This window comes from Cibotium barometz, chromosome 46, assembly GCF_041138505.1.
Source record: "Cibotium barometz isolate CiBa-2024 chromosome 46, ASM4113850v1, whole genome shotgun sequence".
In the NCBI taxonomy this organism is placed as follows: Eukaryota; Viridiplantae; Streptophyta; class Polypodiopsida; order Cyatheales; family Cibotiaceae; genus Cibotium; species Cibotium barometz.
Window position 1 is genome coordinate 23,175,255 of NC_141091.1, and position 17,078 is coordinate 23,192,332.

Consider the following 17,078-nt stretch of genomic DNA (forward strand, 5'->3'; position numbering starts at 1 on the left):
ATGGGGAGTCCCTTCTCCTTTTTTCCTTGTTATCATTCTTGTTTATTCTTAAAAAGAAATTCATTGAGGTGTTACATTAGCATATGAAGGCACCCTTCCCTTCCCACCCCAATACCAATCTCCTTGAGGATTGCTTGAGATGTGATTCCTTCTCCTTGTTACTTTCATGTTTATCCTTTAAAAAGAAGTGCATTAAGGTGTTAGATTAGCATATGAAGGTATCCCTCCCTTCCCACCCTATCACTAATCCCCTTCTCCTTTCTTTCTTATTTTCTCATTTATGCATAAAAAGAAGTGCATTGATGTGTTGCATTAGCATATGAAGGTATCTCTTCCTTCTCACCCCATCACCAATATCCTTGAAGATTTCTTGAGATGCTCCTACCCTATGGTCAAATGGGTAGTCACACAGTCTTCAATCATCTGTGTCCCTTTCCCTAACCTCTAATGAAACCCTTCTTCTTAACTCATTCCTAGGTGTACATCTATAGTCGACCTAGCCTCCCCTACGACCTGACCTGTCAGCCACTTTGCCCAAAAAAAGTCCTTACAACACTAACTTCTTTTCCCCTTAAGAAGCCGCCCATTTAGCCTTACCTAGTCCCAATTCCCAATTTGGCTTGATTTGGACTTGATCCAAGTGTTTCAGAATCTCCTTTTATCTCCCCCCTCCTCTAAGAACTTTTCATGTGGCCTAGCTTTGGTAGTGTTTACACTGATTTAACCACCTACAAACCTATCAACAATGCTGGTTAAACCCTTGTGAAATCGTTTTTGTCACTTCCCAAGGCTCCTCATCACAAACATGTTAATACATATACCCTTAAGAGGAATTCATATTTCAACCCGTTTACACCCTCTCGGGCACCCAAACGACCCTGAATTTCATTATATTTTGCTTCCCAATCTACTCAAGCATCCTTTTGCTTGTACTGTTCCACATTTAATGTCACCATAGTGTTATAACTATCTTTGCCTCTTTGTGGTTAAGAGGGTACCCCATATGCGTGAAAACAAGTTGTATTCACAAGGGGGGGAAGACACATGCAAAATACACTTCAAGGATGCCCATTTCCACTTATTTGATCCGGATCACCTTGATGCCTCTCCCACAGCTTACCTTGGTTCTTCCCCCCATGTGTATTGACTTAGGTACCCATTTCAGTCCCATAGATCCTGTCTCAATAAAATGCAGTGCCAGTTGCCTTGGACGGCCCACCCGCAAACAGTGTCAAAAATAAACTTTTTTCCAACCAGTGAAAAAAGGGGTTTTTAATGATAAAATGCATAGATTAATCGGTTTTACAACTAGAACTAAAAAATTTTGAATCTTTAAATTCAAGGCTAGGCAAAATCATAACCGGTTTTTCTTAATTTGAGCTATGAAAATTACACTTAAAGACGGTTTTTTTATGACAATGCGGGCCACAAAGGCTATTACACGTCGGCTTCACCGCACGACACTCAATCGCAATGCCAACTTGCCCGACTACCACCAAGTGGGACACTGTGTCCCTTGCTCATCCGATTTTACCCCCCCCCCCCCCCCCCCCCCCCCCCCGATTCAATTCTTTCATTAGCAAGAAAATTCTTCCTTCTCAGGTGTGCTTTTTTTTCCAATTCAAAAATAAAATAAAATCAACCCAAGCCTGGAAAAAATGTCCAAGAACAAAGTAAAAACACGCCTAAATCCTCTCTCTCATGACCTCGACCCCTAAACTACCATGTGCCTGCGCCCCGCCCCGCCGCCTGTGCGCGCTGCCATGCCCTCGCCGCCGTCAACACTGCCCGTACCCTTTCTGCCCTTGGATTTGCCCGTGCTTTTGCTGCCGCCAACGCGACGCCATCGCCCTCAAGAAGCCTTTTTTTTCAAACATCATCACAAGATTAGTAGTAAAACAAAAACAATGTTAATAGCTAAGGTTTTTAATCCCCTCTTATGCAGAACCCCCACATAAATCCCAACATATATGTCCATACACATGTTAGCCTTGTAATTACAAAAAGAAGAGGAGTAACCTGACAAAAAAACTTGCACGAAAGACTACTTTACACCAAAATAATCACAGTTAAAGAGAATAGTTGGATGATTGTGTACACTCATCATTATCCTCTATGTTTGGGTGGTGACTAGAGCTTGAGACCCTCTTGGCTATGGCAGACTCTAGGGGACGTGACACCAGGGCTCCCCTAACCCTACTAGATTAGTCCCTACCCTCTAGGATTGGTACATAACATTCCTCCCCACACTCAGGACATTTCCACTCTTGGAAATAAATGAAGGAGAACCAACTACCTGCATTTCCACTCTTGGAAATAAATGAAGGAGAACCAACTACCTGCATTTCCACTCTTGGAAATAAATGAAGGAGAACCAACTACTTGCATTAACTGTCTCTGAAATCAAGTTCATACATGTCTGTCAAATCCACATAGCCTTATATCAAGGAACCAGCTCAGCTAAAGCTGTTGTTCCTCTCAGATCCTTGAAGAACATAAAAAACCATCCTTCAATCCTCCAACTCCTCATGGAATTGGAAACCTGAAATCACCGAGACAAATATCTGCTAGCTCTAACAGAACACCCATCCTTTCCAAGATCTAGTAAATCCTCATACACGTAGGGGATATCATACCTCCCTCTCAGAGACTCTTAACTATTAGGCACCACAATAGTGTCTCCTTCAAGCTATCAAAGTTTGAGGGAATCTAGATTTTAACCCAATTCCTACTAAACATATTCTAGATGTCGCCAAAACCATAAGCTTAGCAGTACCATAGGTGAACTCGACCATAGGAATGTATCTCTCCCAATGCAATGGTCACTTAGAGAGCCATTATGCATAAAGCATAACCAAAACCTGATCCCACCCTCTTCGTCGGCCCCATCAGACTAAGGATGATTAGAAAAACATAAGACCATCGAATCTCTGGATGACGTGTTGTAGATTGTCAACTCTGGATGACGTGTTGTAGATTGTCGACAATCATAAGAATTCTCCCTAATTTTAGATCAACAACCAATTCAAAAATAGTACTAACTACCTTCCACTCTAATAGGTGGAATGATCCCAAAGTCCTCATCTAAATTAATTGAGCTCCCTTCTTGGACTTGCCAAATACCAAATGAAATACCCATCGAGCTGACAACCAATTCAAAAATAGTACTGACTACCTTCCACTCTAATAGGTGGAATGATCCCGAAGTCCTCATCCCAAAGCCCATCCTGGAACAACAACCAATTCAAAAATAGTACTGACTACCTTCCACTCTAATAGGTGGAATGATCGCAAAGTCCTCATCCCAAAGCCCATCCTAGAACAACAACCAATTCAAAAATAGTACTGACTACCTTCCACTCTAATAATAAGACCCAAAATTATGAAAGGAAAAGTAAGAACTTCATAGGAACCCTTGAGATATTGATATATGTTCATATCCATCATAATTTCTACTTTAGTCATGGATGTTACAATACCGATAAACTCTCAGTGGAGTGCAAAGACAAAGGCTAGAAGAAGTAATAATCAAGGATGAGGCAAGAGAAAACATACCTTCTAAAGACACATAAAAGAGACTGTGACTAGTAGATTTACAACCTAGTGAAGCCATGAAAAAGACTATGACTAAAGGAAATGACACAAGCACCCTTAGTATCCGGATGGTAGATTACCACCTAGTGAAACCACTGGGAATTATCTTTAACATGCAAGGAAGACTTAGAGATTTCATTGATTATCAAAGGTCACATGGCAAAAGCCTATCTTATGTTTTTAGGAAGGCCCTAGCTAAAAGCAATGCACAATTGCAAGAATGAGCTGCTAACTTTTAGTGTTCAGTGTCGATTTACTACCCTGGAAATTTTCTAAAAGAAGGCTCAAAAGTAATGAAGGTTAAGTACCTTAGAAAGCAAAGCAAAACTAGAGGAATGAGCTACTAACTTTCAGTGTTCAAGATATTTTTTAAGATTGACTACCCCAAAAAGTTTCTAGAAGAAGGTTCGGAAATAGGTGCACACAATGTAGAAGACATGATCTTGGAGAAGAAGACTCTTACTCTCATCAACTTATATTAAGTGCAAGATTGATTGAATTCTATGATGCCGAAGGGATATAGTATCAATCTTCTTCTATTTCCTTCATCATCTACCCAATGTAAAAAACCCTAGCAATCAAACAACTATGGATACATAGAGTAGGACCTTCAATAATTCTTTATCTTCTTTTATTTCCTTCATCATCTTCCTAATTCTCTATAAGAAACCCTCACAATTGAGCAACTTTACAAATGGATACATAGACTAGGACCTTTAACAATAGCTACAACCTATGGATGAAGTAAGAAATTTTTTTTGCATAACTTTTGGTAGCAAAAGTATGATTTTTTTGAAGAAGATGTGGTTGCAAAATCTTGACACAAATACGACGTGCAGCATGAGTAACATAATTTTGAGGGTAAATACTTTTCCTTATAGAGACATAAATACTGAATACTTTACCATGGTAAACATATTGATAGAGTCAAAACACAAAGTAATGAATCTAGCAACTCTAATCAATGAGATAAACTAGATCATCTATTTGTTAGGGGTACCAAATCATTACTCATGATACCATATTACTACTTATAAGGATCTTGCCACTAAGCCCCCCAATGCTTCATGCACCCTGAATCCCATGCCAACTCCAACATCATTCCTTAGAGTGGCACATGCTATAAGTGTTGATTTGATCATGCTTTTATAAGGATTATCCCAATAGAGTGATGATTGCCCATGTGGTAGAAGCATCAGCAAGCCACTTATATGAGCCTTAACTTGTTCAATATAAAAGGAGGACTTATTCATACACAGTACCCCTTAATGCCATTACAAGGCTCTAAGCTAAAATGAAGGTAGTCACGCCAAGGAAACATCCTAGGATGCTAATAAGAAGAACGATCAATCTTCAACCTCAAATCAACCACCAGCTAAAGAGTCGAGTTGCAAGCCCCAGAGGTTTAATAACCCCTAAAAAGGCTACTGGACTCGAACGAGAGGTCTAAAAGAAGAAATATCAAAGAGCACACAAAAACATAACACACGAACAATTGTTGTCAAGGACAACGATGTCATGACTATTAAAAGTGGTTCAAATCCTATCGAGTATGAAAATCTCCCCAAGAAACTCAAAGAGTACCCTAATCATGTGTTGGATGAAGAAACAATCCAAAGAAGGTGCAAGTTCAACTAAAGCCTATCCTTTGAGAAAGTGGTCAAGTACAAACCATTTTGAGCATATCCAATATCCAATCATAAAACATATATGTGAATCTCAAAACATGCCAAATGCCTTGGCTAAACCTATAACCATTCTCAAGTGACCACAAAAAGAGCCAATTCTTAAGCTTTTACCTATGGAATCTATCCACCCATAGCTTGCATTACTAGATGGAGTGAAAGAGGACTAAGTGGGAGGCCAAATTTGGCCTTCCAAAAGCCCCAAGGCTATAGTAATTTGGCCTTCCAGAAGCCCCAAAGGCTATAGTAACCCCTAAAAAGGCTCCAACATTGTCTTTCAAAAAAAAAGTTCCCATTCAACAAGAAGGTAAGATGGCAAAACACCTTATGGTAGGTAGGTTGAGCAGAAACCAAGTTAACAAACGGAGTGGTTAACAAATGCTCACATTGTCTCCTCATCTCCTCCTCATATCAAGACAAAATGCCCACATCAAACAAGAAAAACAAATACAAGGTCTAGAATGTACACACAATTTTATGTAAAGACATAATGTTTTCACTAAACGAAAATAATAATAAAAATATTAACAACTTTACAAACTAAGGAATCTTCACATTGTCTCTAATAAAATAAAATGTGAACACAAAATCTATTCTTCTTCTTCTTCTTCTTCTTCTTCTTCTTCTTCTCTCTCTCTCTCTCTCTCTCTCTCTCTCTCTCTCTCTCTCTCTCTCTCTCTCTCTCTCTCTCTCTCTCTCTCTCTCTCTCTCTCTCTCTCTCTCTCTCTCTCTCTCTCTCTCTATGCCTTCGTTCGCTACCCCACTTGTGCCCACCTTCACCCACCTATGCCTCTTTCTCTCTCTTTGGTGCCCCACCTTCACCCACCTGCACCTCCTTCTCTCTCTTTGTAAGTGCACCTCCTCTCTCTCCACTTTCCCCACACACCCGCCCGCACACCTTCACCCACCTATGCCTCTTTCTCTCTCTTTGGTGCCCCACCTTCACCCACCTGCACCTCCTTCTCTCTCTTTGTAAGTGCACCTCCTCTCTCTCCACTTTCCCCACACACCCGCCCGCTGCCCCACCCGTGCCTCTTTCTGACCCTTCACTGCCCCCTCTTTCCTTCTCCCTCTTTGTTGCCCCACCTTCACCTCTTTCTCTTTCTTCAAACCTATGCCTCCTCCTCTCTTTTTGTTGCCCCCTCTTCCCTTCTCTCTCTTTGTTGTCCAATCTGTGCCTCCTCTCTTCTCCTCTTGTTGTATGTACTCCCCACTTACAATTGGCCACCTATGGGGGGAGTTGTGCACCAGAATCAATACTAGAAAGGGGACCCCTTCAGTCTAACATGGATAGCTCTCCATAAATAAGGACTAGAGGTGAGAAGGAGAGGAAATACAACGCGATTCGGGCAAGCACACATAAGATTAGCAACCCCCATATTAAAACATGCATGACCACCATGAGAGAAGTATGCAAAATGCAAGATACAGACATTGAGCACCTACAAAAGAAGCTCAGGGCGAACAAGAATAGTGATGAACTTATGCATGGGTTGCATGCCTCCATGCAAGAGGAGATGGATAAGTAGAAGGCAGACACACAAGTACACATGGCAACGCAGCTCAGCAAGATGCATGAGGAAATGGTCCAAATGTTGGACGCAAAAACCAACCACCATGCCTCACTAATCACGGAGCTGGAGGTCCAAGTCGCCACCCTTAAAGTGGAAAATGAGACCTTGAGGGTACATACTCAATTTGAAGAAGGAGAAATTCAGCCATCCCTCAATGATGAGATGAATACAATTAGAGAGAAAATGAAGACCCTCTAGGAACAAGAGGAGAAGAAGGCAAACAAGGCAACCACATGGGCCGAGATGATTAAGAAAACACAAAAATAGTGGAAGAAGCTGGTAGTTGGATTGAGGTTGCCAAGAAGTAACGGAACCCACCATCATCACCAAACATTATCAATGACACACTCAAAGAGGAGAAAAGAAGGAAGATTAGGGCATTGAATGTGAGAGTGGTGGGATGAAAGGAAGGAGCCTCACCCAAAAGAGGAAGCCATAGCACTATGCAGAAAGATGGAAATCTCTGATACCCCCTTCATCAAGGCATGGAGGGTGGGCAAAGTCACTTCTAAGGAACGCACACTCATCCTCAATTTTACAGGGTTGGAGGCGAGGCAAGAATTCCTTACCAAAAGGCAGGCACTAAAAGGAGGAAAGATTTACCTCGAAGACGATCTCACACTATCACAAGTGGCACACAGGAGGGAGTGCATGCCACGCATCTTGGATGCACACAAGGCAGGGAAATGGGTAGTGTACAGAGATGGGAGGGTGCTCATCACTGAGCAACGTGCCCAATGATGGTGCGAGACCTATGAGAACTGCAATAGCACCTTGAGGATAGATGCAGGTCTATTTGAGGAGACATTTAGAGGGAGAGACTTGGCCTTTTACACAGAGTCAGCTTCCAAAGGTGAGAGGATACATATGGGAGACTGTTCACTGCCCACCACTATAGCCACGCACAGCAGGGGGTACCCGGTCAGGAGGGGTGGCTTTACTATACATGGAGGAGCTTTATCATGTGATACAGGTGGGAGACTGTTCACCGCCCACTACAGCCACGCATAGCAGGGGGTACCCGGTCAAGAGGGGTGGCTTTACTATACATGGAGGAGCTTTATCATGTGATACAGGTGGTTGGGTGGGATGAGGCTACACGATTTTTGTGGGTGAGGATCCAGACAGAGAGGGATCGAGACATCTACCTTGCAGTGTGCTACTTTGCACCCTCCACTTCTAAATATTCCACCCATGGAGAGTCCCTGTACCTACCCCTTTATGATGACATTATGAAGTTTTCTAGTCTAGGGGACATCCTCCAGGTGGTTGGAGACTTCGATGCCCACACTGCATGTGCACAGGTACCCTTCTTTGAGACAGATTGTTAGAACATGAAGTGAAGTTGAGCTAGTTTGTGAGTTCTAATCTAGGGTGTGCTATGGATACCATGTGTCACATTGGGATTTATCCCATAAGCATAGTGGTACTATTATGTGTGTGTGTGTGCTCTATAAGAGAGTTGTACTTGTCCTTGTCACATAATGAGTCTACATCAAGCTTTCATACATGTGAGTACTTTGGTTATCATTTCTTTGCACTTGTGTCTTCATTTGAGTCTTTCCATTCCTTGCCGTGTGCCTTCATGTGGTACAGAGCGCAGGTTCCTAGCCTACTTTCCCTTTCCCTTCCTCCTTGCTCTTCCAAGGGATTGAGGTGAGGGAGGCCAAGAAAGAGAAGCCTCTCTCTCTCTTTCTCCTTGGAAGGCTGCCCTTCCCCCTAATCATTGGTCATCGATTGGTTGCTACCGACAAGTCATCGCTCTTTATCAACAAGGAGCTGCCAACAACAAGCTCCTCATGATTCCACCCTCCATTCTCTGCTGAATTTGCCCGTCGTTTCCCTCTTTATTTGCCCACCATATTTTGCTTCAGTCCTGCCCATTTCCTGTCTGACATTCCTATCAGTGTGGCCTACATCTTCAGCTCCTACTGTGCGACATTTCCAGCCTGTTCATGGCATGAAAAAGCTTGGGCAAACAAAGTATCATTTTGTGCTGATTTTGAGCATGGTTTCCTGAGCAAATAGCGTGCCATTTCATCTTGATTCTGATCATGGCCACCTTCAACATTGACGTCCTATTCCTGTGAGTCTTTTCTGCCTCTACTATTCGTGTTTTTTCTTTGCTTGTGCTTTCACTGAGATGCTGCTCGACAACTGAACTACTCCAACTCAGTTCAACACTTATTCTCTGTCTTCTATTCCTGCACTTATTTCCAGCCATGGAGTCTTCGAAATCAAGTGTCATTATTGAGAAGTTTTCTGGTAAGAATTTTCCTACATGGCAAACCAAGTTGTGTCTTCTACTTATGAAAGAAGGAGTGTGGAAAGTTGTTAATGGTGGCAAAGACAAGAAACCAGCATCCGATGGCAAGCTTATTCTACAATGGGAGTCTCTTAATGACAAAGCTCTTGCTCTCATTGGTTTGGGTTTGGGTGATCAAGTTATTCATCATTTGGATTTTGATGAAACTGCACACGAAATGTGGGACAAGCTGGAATGCTTATTTGGCAAAATCATCAACTCCAAAGTGTTTCTCAGATAGGAATTCTTCAAGCTTAATATGAAGCATGAAGACACTCTCAACAATGAACATCTGAATCACATGGAATCTCTCATCACACAACTTGCTGCTTTTGAAGGCCCTTGTAGGGGAAGATGATCAAGTTGTTGTCCTCCTCTCAAGAATTGAGGAGATTCCTAAGTTTCATGATATCATACCTGCCCTTCGTGTCTCACGGGACATGTCCTATGGGTGATATGGTTGCCATGCTTCTTGATCATGAACGGAGGTATACAGGTCCTGATACCAATGCACTGTTCTCTAAAGGTAAAGGTAAATTCAAACCTCTCAAGTGCAATCACTATGGGAAGCTTGGTCACACCGAGGATCGTTGTTTCAAGAAGCTTGCCAAGCAACAAAACAAGGATCATGCCAACGTGGTTGGGGATGCAACTAGTGAAGATGAAGAAGATGACACCTCTACTCCGACCCATGCTCTCACTCTGACATCTGAGATCTCTCTCTCCATCCCCAGAGGTCTATGAACCTGATGATCATAACTATTATTTCTGATTTCTTCTATGTGTGCTTGGGTACTCTGCCCTGGGTAGTCCCCCAAAATTCTTGTAATAATGAGTCTTGTGTCCTTAAGTCAATAAAGGTACTCAGCCTTGGATTGTCCTCCTAAAATTATGTAATCTTTTTCTATTTTTTCCTTGTGTGACTCCCTGCCATTCTGTTCTGGAGTCAGGAGGGGGATGTGAGAGCCTTTCTATTGGCTTTGATGGGTCTCTTTATGAGGCCTAGCTGAGTTCCAGGATGTTGGTGTATTCCCTAGACCTATGAGAGTTGGTCATGTAGCCATGCTATGATATGAGCCTCTGAGTTACATGGGATGCACAGATTAGCAGTCCATCATTGTCATGCTCTGTTCTTGGTTCCATTCTAGTAGTCCCTCACCTTTCCTTCATGTATCCATGCTATGATATGGGCCTCTGAGTTACATGGGATGCACAGATTAGCAGTCCATCATTGTCAAGCTCTGTTCTTGGTTCCATTCTAGTAGTCCCACCTTTCCTTCATGGGGGGGTGTTGGAACATGAAGTCAAGTTGAGCTAGTTTGTGAGTTCTAGTCTAGTGTGTGCTATGGATGCCACGTATCACATTGGGATTTATCCCATAAGCATAGTGGTACTATTATGTGTGTGTGTTCTCTATAAGAGAGCTGTACTTGTCCTTGTCACATAATGAGACTTTATCAAGCTTTCATATCATATGAGTACTTTGGTTATCATTGTTTTGCACTTGTGTCTTCATTTGAGTCTTTCCATTCCTTGCCATGTGCCTTCACAGATGATCCCTTATACCAGGAGATTGACATGGTGGGTACGGATCTACAACGGACACCACATGATACAGCAGCCCGCATAGACTATAGAGAGTATCTCTAAGCCCTCGGCAAGGCTTATAGGCTAGCCATTTATAGTTGCCTAACCAGATGGCTTAGATCCAACTCCTTCACCTCCTACCCCTTCGAACATGGAGCTAGTACATTGGACTATCTAATGGGATCCCTCTCTCATCCTACTCATTCCGGAGTTTACCATCTCGTCTCGCCCCATCGATGTTACAATCTGACCATGCACACCTAGCCTTCTCCCTCACATGCCGATACACCACCCAACCACTTGCTTTGCCCCGTCACCACCCGAGATGCCACTTCACCAGAGAGATCTCTTCCATGTATTCTGATCACATCTACTGCATCCTCTCCAACCTCGACCCCCACATCCCACTTGATGAGCATACCACATAACTCACAGCCACCCTCCATATGTCCATTGTGTGCAGCCCACCTTCTCGAACTCCAGGGCCATGCCTACATCACCAAGAGGGATTGTCCCATAGAATATCTAGTATGATGAGGAATGTTGTGATACCCAAGCCCGTCTACATCGAGAGGTGTTTGAGTGGAAGAGTAGGAATGAAAAAGCATTGGGACTTATTGCACTCAGGATGAAATCATTCATCACATTACAGGGATACAATGGGCAAAAGATGCATGGGATGAACTCAATAAATTATTTGGCACACGAGCTAAAAATTCAAAGATAAATCTATTAATGCAATTCTACAAATTGGATATGAAGGAAAGTGAACCTTTAATCACACACTTGAACAGATATAAAAGCATTAAGCAACAACTGGCAGCTACTATTGGCAAAAAGGTAGAAGATGATGAAGCACTAGCAGTGCTTCTGAAGAGTGTGGACAAAGGTGAATATGAAAATATTGTAGCAACACTAAAGAATGTACCTGAATTGAAGCTACATGAGATAGAAGGAGCTCTACTAGAGCAAGAGAGCAGAGGCAAAGAGAAGAAATGGCTCGACTCAACAGCAGGAGAAGAAAAAGCATTCTTCACCCGAGGAGGATTCTTTCAAGGACGAGGATGAGGAAGAGGCAGAGTAGGAGGAAGGACCTTCACTTGCCACAATTGTGGAAAGCCAGGACACATGGCAAGAGACTGCTACAGCAAACCCAGTGGAGAAGGAACAACATCGGCAAACTTCATGGAGGTTCCTAAGGAAGAGGAGTCGGATCATCTTTTCTGAGAGAGAGAGAGAGAGAGAGAGAGAGAGAGACCCCACAACCCAATGTAACCTGCCCCAACAGAGTAAAACCACCTCTGAGCCACCGATGATGTAGGCCACGTGGTAGATGTATGTGTAAGCACTTTAGTCAAGGTCGCGGGCACTTGTAGTAGCCTTGGACACATAGAGAGAGAGAGTGTGTGTCAAGGACTATGAGTTTAGGGACTTGAGGCACTGGTCACGGACTATCAAGTAAGAGGGAAACTTGGTATAGGGTCCAGGTGTGCTAGGAGTATTCACTTGAGGGGAGGTGTTGAAATATACAAGTGAATAGGGTGTGTGCGGGAACAAGCCCTTGGTTAGAGGCTGTAAAAGAGAATCTATAAATGTGAGAGAACCTGTGAAAAGGTGAGAAGAATCTACTGGGAGAGAATAAAGGGTAGCATGAGAAGATTTAGGAGGTGTGGAGATATTCTGGGAGAGGTGGAGAGAATCAAGCAAAAGAGGTGGAGTGAATCAAGGAGAAATCAATGGGATTAGATGCTTGGATGTAAACACTATAAATTGAGGCATTGGCCTAATGAGAGATTGCTGGTTTTTTATTATCCATGCTTACATTAAGCTATTATTTAATTACTCACTAATCATATATTAATTACTCACTAATCACATCTTAATTATCGTCTAATCTCTTTGTTAATGATGTTGATTCTAGCATTTGATCCACCATAGCTCATCACATTGCTGTAATTTTAACAATCTTTCTCTCACCCCTTGGTCAGCTTCTCTCTCTCTCTCTCTCTCTATGTTTGTTTTTATTATTCCTTTGCATGTGCTAACATGTCATTATATCTCTCCTACCCTCTCTTGCTCTCACCTCATCTCCAACCTTCCTCTCTCCCTTTCTCCCTCTGTCTCTCTCTCACCTTACCTTACTTTCTCTCTCTTATCTCTCTCTCTCTCTCTCTCTCTCTCTCTCTCTCTCTCTCTCTCTCTTACCTCATCTTTGCATGCAATTTCATAGCATTGTATGTCATTGCATACCTCGACATGTCAATACTCTTTGCATGCACTTGTATTTTTTTTGTATTTGTATGACATTACTTCCCTTTATTATCCTTTGCATTATCTCATTGCATCCCTTCCTACAAATATCACCATCATGTTAGTATGAATGTGGTGACCTCGTAAAACGCTTTTATCTATTGATTTCTTCCAAAGGGTAGGATGGCTAGTATCATACACAAAATCTAGCTTGGGATGCTCAAATTTGTGCTCTCCTAGGAGGCTTGTAAAATGGACACACATGAGATTGTATGCCTGCTTAAGTGACATGATTTTATTAATTACAAATGCAATCAGGTATATATTATTAAGGCATGCAAACAACATGAAAATATTATGGATCACCATACATCCACGAATGCTCCCCACTTCAGTATTGCAAAGTACACTAAGGAGGCACCCTACTTTATATCCTTTTTACATATACCTTGGAGCACATATTTGTCACTTGATACATTGACTCAATGACAACAAGTGTACGCCATTGTCATCAAGTACAGTGGATGCAAGGTTAAATAAACTTTGTTCATCAGCCCCTATAATATAGTTAATAAACACTTGTAAGTATGGGAAAATACTCTTCCGATGCAATCTATTATCTTTAAAAGTACTCACCACCAATCCCGTTCCATGTAGGAGTTGTGTTTGTATCAATACCAAACACAGGCCCACCGATGGGTAGCTTCATGATCATTGTGGAGCAGCCTATACTTGAATCAATTCCTCGAATTCTGAAGGTGTCCGTGATAGCATCATTACCTTGAAGGGCTTTGTGGAGGTAAATATATTCTTTATTTACTTCCAAATTTCTAATGGCCCATCCCATTTTCACAAGGTTATTGAACAACATCTTTATTTTCCCTGTGTCCAGAGTCTTGAAGTAAAGAAAAGCCACTTTGTAATTGATTAGTTAAATCTCAATTGTTATTAGAAAATATATTATTATGTATTTAGAAGCAAGCTTACTATTTTTTTCTCGTAATGGATTAAGAGATGAATGTTTATGTACCATCCTAGCAACAGTTTCAATACCAATGTATAGTGTATGTTGCCTTCGTCTATGAATAATTAACTTTTGGTGATTTCCTATACTTTATATGAATCCATTATACATCAATAAACATTCTCAAATGTACCTGGTTGGTTTGATACACTTACACTTACCTCTTTATTGATGGATATATTTTGTAGATGAGAGGTTAGGACAAAAGGAATGTATCATATATATTGGACATTATACACAAAATTTTGACAAAAAATGTCAATTATCTAGATATTCTTGTTGAGATTAATTACCTTCTACAACATCAAGAATTGTTGATTTGCTGACTTCGCTCGTTTGTTCCTCTCCTATTAATATTTGTCATGTGTAAAACTATTAAAAGTAAATTTTCTTAAAGATTAGAGATCAATTTGCTGAAGTTCGCATATGAATTCCTGGGATTTTGAACTTGATTAGTGTCAAAGGATTCAAATGATGAAAGTAGCTTCACTCGCAATGGAACCATAACCTTTTGTGCACCAATTGCATTACTTCTCTGTATATGGGACTATTATATTCTTACTTAGAATAATGTTATTGGGACCATGAGCAATAAATGTGAAAATTTTTCTTTTGCCTGAGTAGGGATCTATGATCCATGTGCTACGCACTGAGAGGTAGATGGTGGGTTGCCTCTACCATCTTCATCTGATTCATACTCACTAGCAACAACTTCTTCCTCGTCTTCTTGATCCTTAGCATCTTCCTCATCTTTATCCTCTTCCTCATCACACTCAAAGGTAAATTTTCTTTCCCTTTGTCTCCAAGAATCGCAGACTAACTCCTTAGCATTTTTGCCTTTGCATAAAATAACAATGTCCAATTTAAGATACATAATTGATGCTTGTTTTCATATAAGGATATAAACCCCATATAGTAATTCCGTCTTATTTAACCAATATAGCAAATTATTAAAATACAGCTTACTACTCTTGCTCATTTTTTGTTAATGCCTAAAGATATAATTTTTCTCTCATCTTTTGCATACTCATCCTTGGGGTAGTCGAGGAACAATGGACAAGTGATCTCTATAGCTATATCCCACAGATCTTGCTTTTGAGCGACTATGTACATGGTGTTTTTGTGATTAAGGACCTGCCATTCCTTTATAATAGGTCGCACATGCTATGTGCTTTTTTGTGTTATGCGTTTGCATATCCATCTATTAATGAGATTAATGTCCACGTGTTAAGATTTTTTTTAACTTAACAGAGATACCAGATATTGTACGATGGCAAAACAATGGTGAAGTTTTGTATGTCAATGGATTTGGTGAATACAAGGTAGAATGGCATCTTGCTGGTGATTTGAAAACATTAAAATGTATGTTTGGTGTTTTAAATTCAGCATCAGCCGAGTTCCCTTGCTTATACTGCATGCAATCTAGGAAGAAAGGCAACGATGGGAAGAAACAATGGATTGCAAGGACAGGACAACGTGGTGCTCCAACACATGATCGGTGTGTTCAAAGGAATGGAATGTTAGTGCCATTAGATCCTAGGTGGGATCCTATTTTAGAAATACCCTTAACAAGGGTCCACTTTTGCACCTTGCATTGCATAGTACGGATAATAGAGAAGTTGGTGTTTGAGTATGTGTGTTTTGCCTACAAGATGCATCCTACTTCACAGATGCTGATGCAACATGCAAGAAGGTAGAACAAGTCTTGTATGATGTTGGATTGCATCGGGGCCAAGTAGAAATAAAAAAGGACGAGAAAAAGTCAGGAAAGAGTGAAAATTTGCCATGCAAACCGTGTTTTGGGGGAGCGAAGGCTAAGAAATTCTTATGTCCACCACAAGATGAAGATGGTAAGTTGCTTGTAAAACAACCAGAGAAGTATGAAGCATGGAAAAAACTACACATGGCTATCCCTAATCGGAGCAATGGGGGATAGACGTGGATAGCAAAATCAAATGTGTGGATTGCACTTGATAAATTGGGATAACTTTTACAAAAGATGACATTCAATTCTGATGATGCCAATGACAGTCAATTCTGATGATGCCAATGACATTCAATTCTGATGATGCCAATGCATTTAAAGAGGCGGTTGTAAACTTTAATAACTCAATGACAGAGGCATGTACTTCGAATTGCATTACACACTATATGGTCAGAGTGGTCTCCATTTCATTTTTACAATTAAATTGTGAATGTAATATTTTGAGTTTAATTGTGGATCCTGTGTTTTTGAATGCAGCACATACTTGAGGCTCATGGTCCATACTTTGCTGAACAAGGAAGTTTGGTGATATGGTCCACACAAGGCATGGAGTGATCTCATTGGCAAGCTCGATGGCAAGCTTGATGCGGATTCCAAAAAGCAACGGCACATGGAGGTGGAATCAATGATTCCAATCCTATGAGGCAGTTACTCCAATGGTGGTATAGGAGAATAGAGATAAGATATGAGGATAAATTAATAAAGTCCAAATCCAATGATACATAAGCTGTTCGCAGGGCAATATATGAAGTGAGGAAAGCAAGATATGAAAATAGCATGGCCAAAGAACATCATGTAGAATGGTTGACAACCCAAGAGAGAGTTGGTAGCAAATGGAAATATCGATAGAATTGTAATTATGAAATAACATTTTATGTTTATGAGAGTATTGGAGCAATCCAATGTTTTGAAGAAATAGGTGCTTGCTAAAGTCAACATGGATAACTTTTTCAAAATAAGTGTTTACTAAAGTCAATATGGATAACTTTTTGATAGTGTTGATATTTGTTAAAAGTAAGTGTCAATAACTTATAGTAAGTTCAATTTATAAATAAAGACACTTCTTTCATTTCTCTCCACTCCTTCTAGCTTGTGAGTATGGTGCGTTCTAAGCAAAGAGCAAACCTTCCAAGACACCGGTTTATTCATCCGGATCTAGTGAACATACTGACACCGACAATGATGTAGCCCAAGCTCCTCCCGCTGCTCTCCAGCTAGGAAAGCTGTTCCCGTTGCTCCAACTGGAAATGCTCATCCACCTACGTATAAGAAGAGAAGATGGAGACCAGGCACC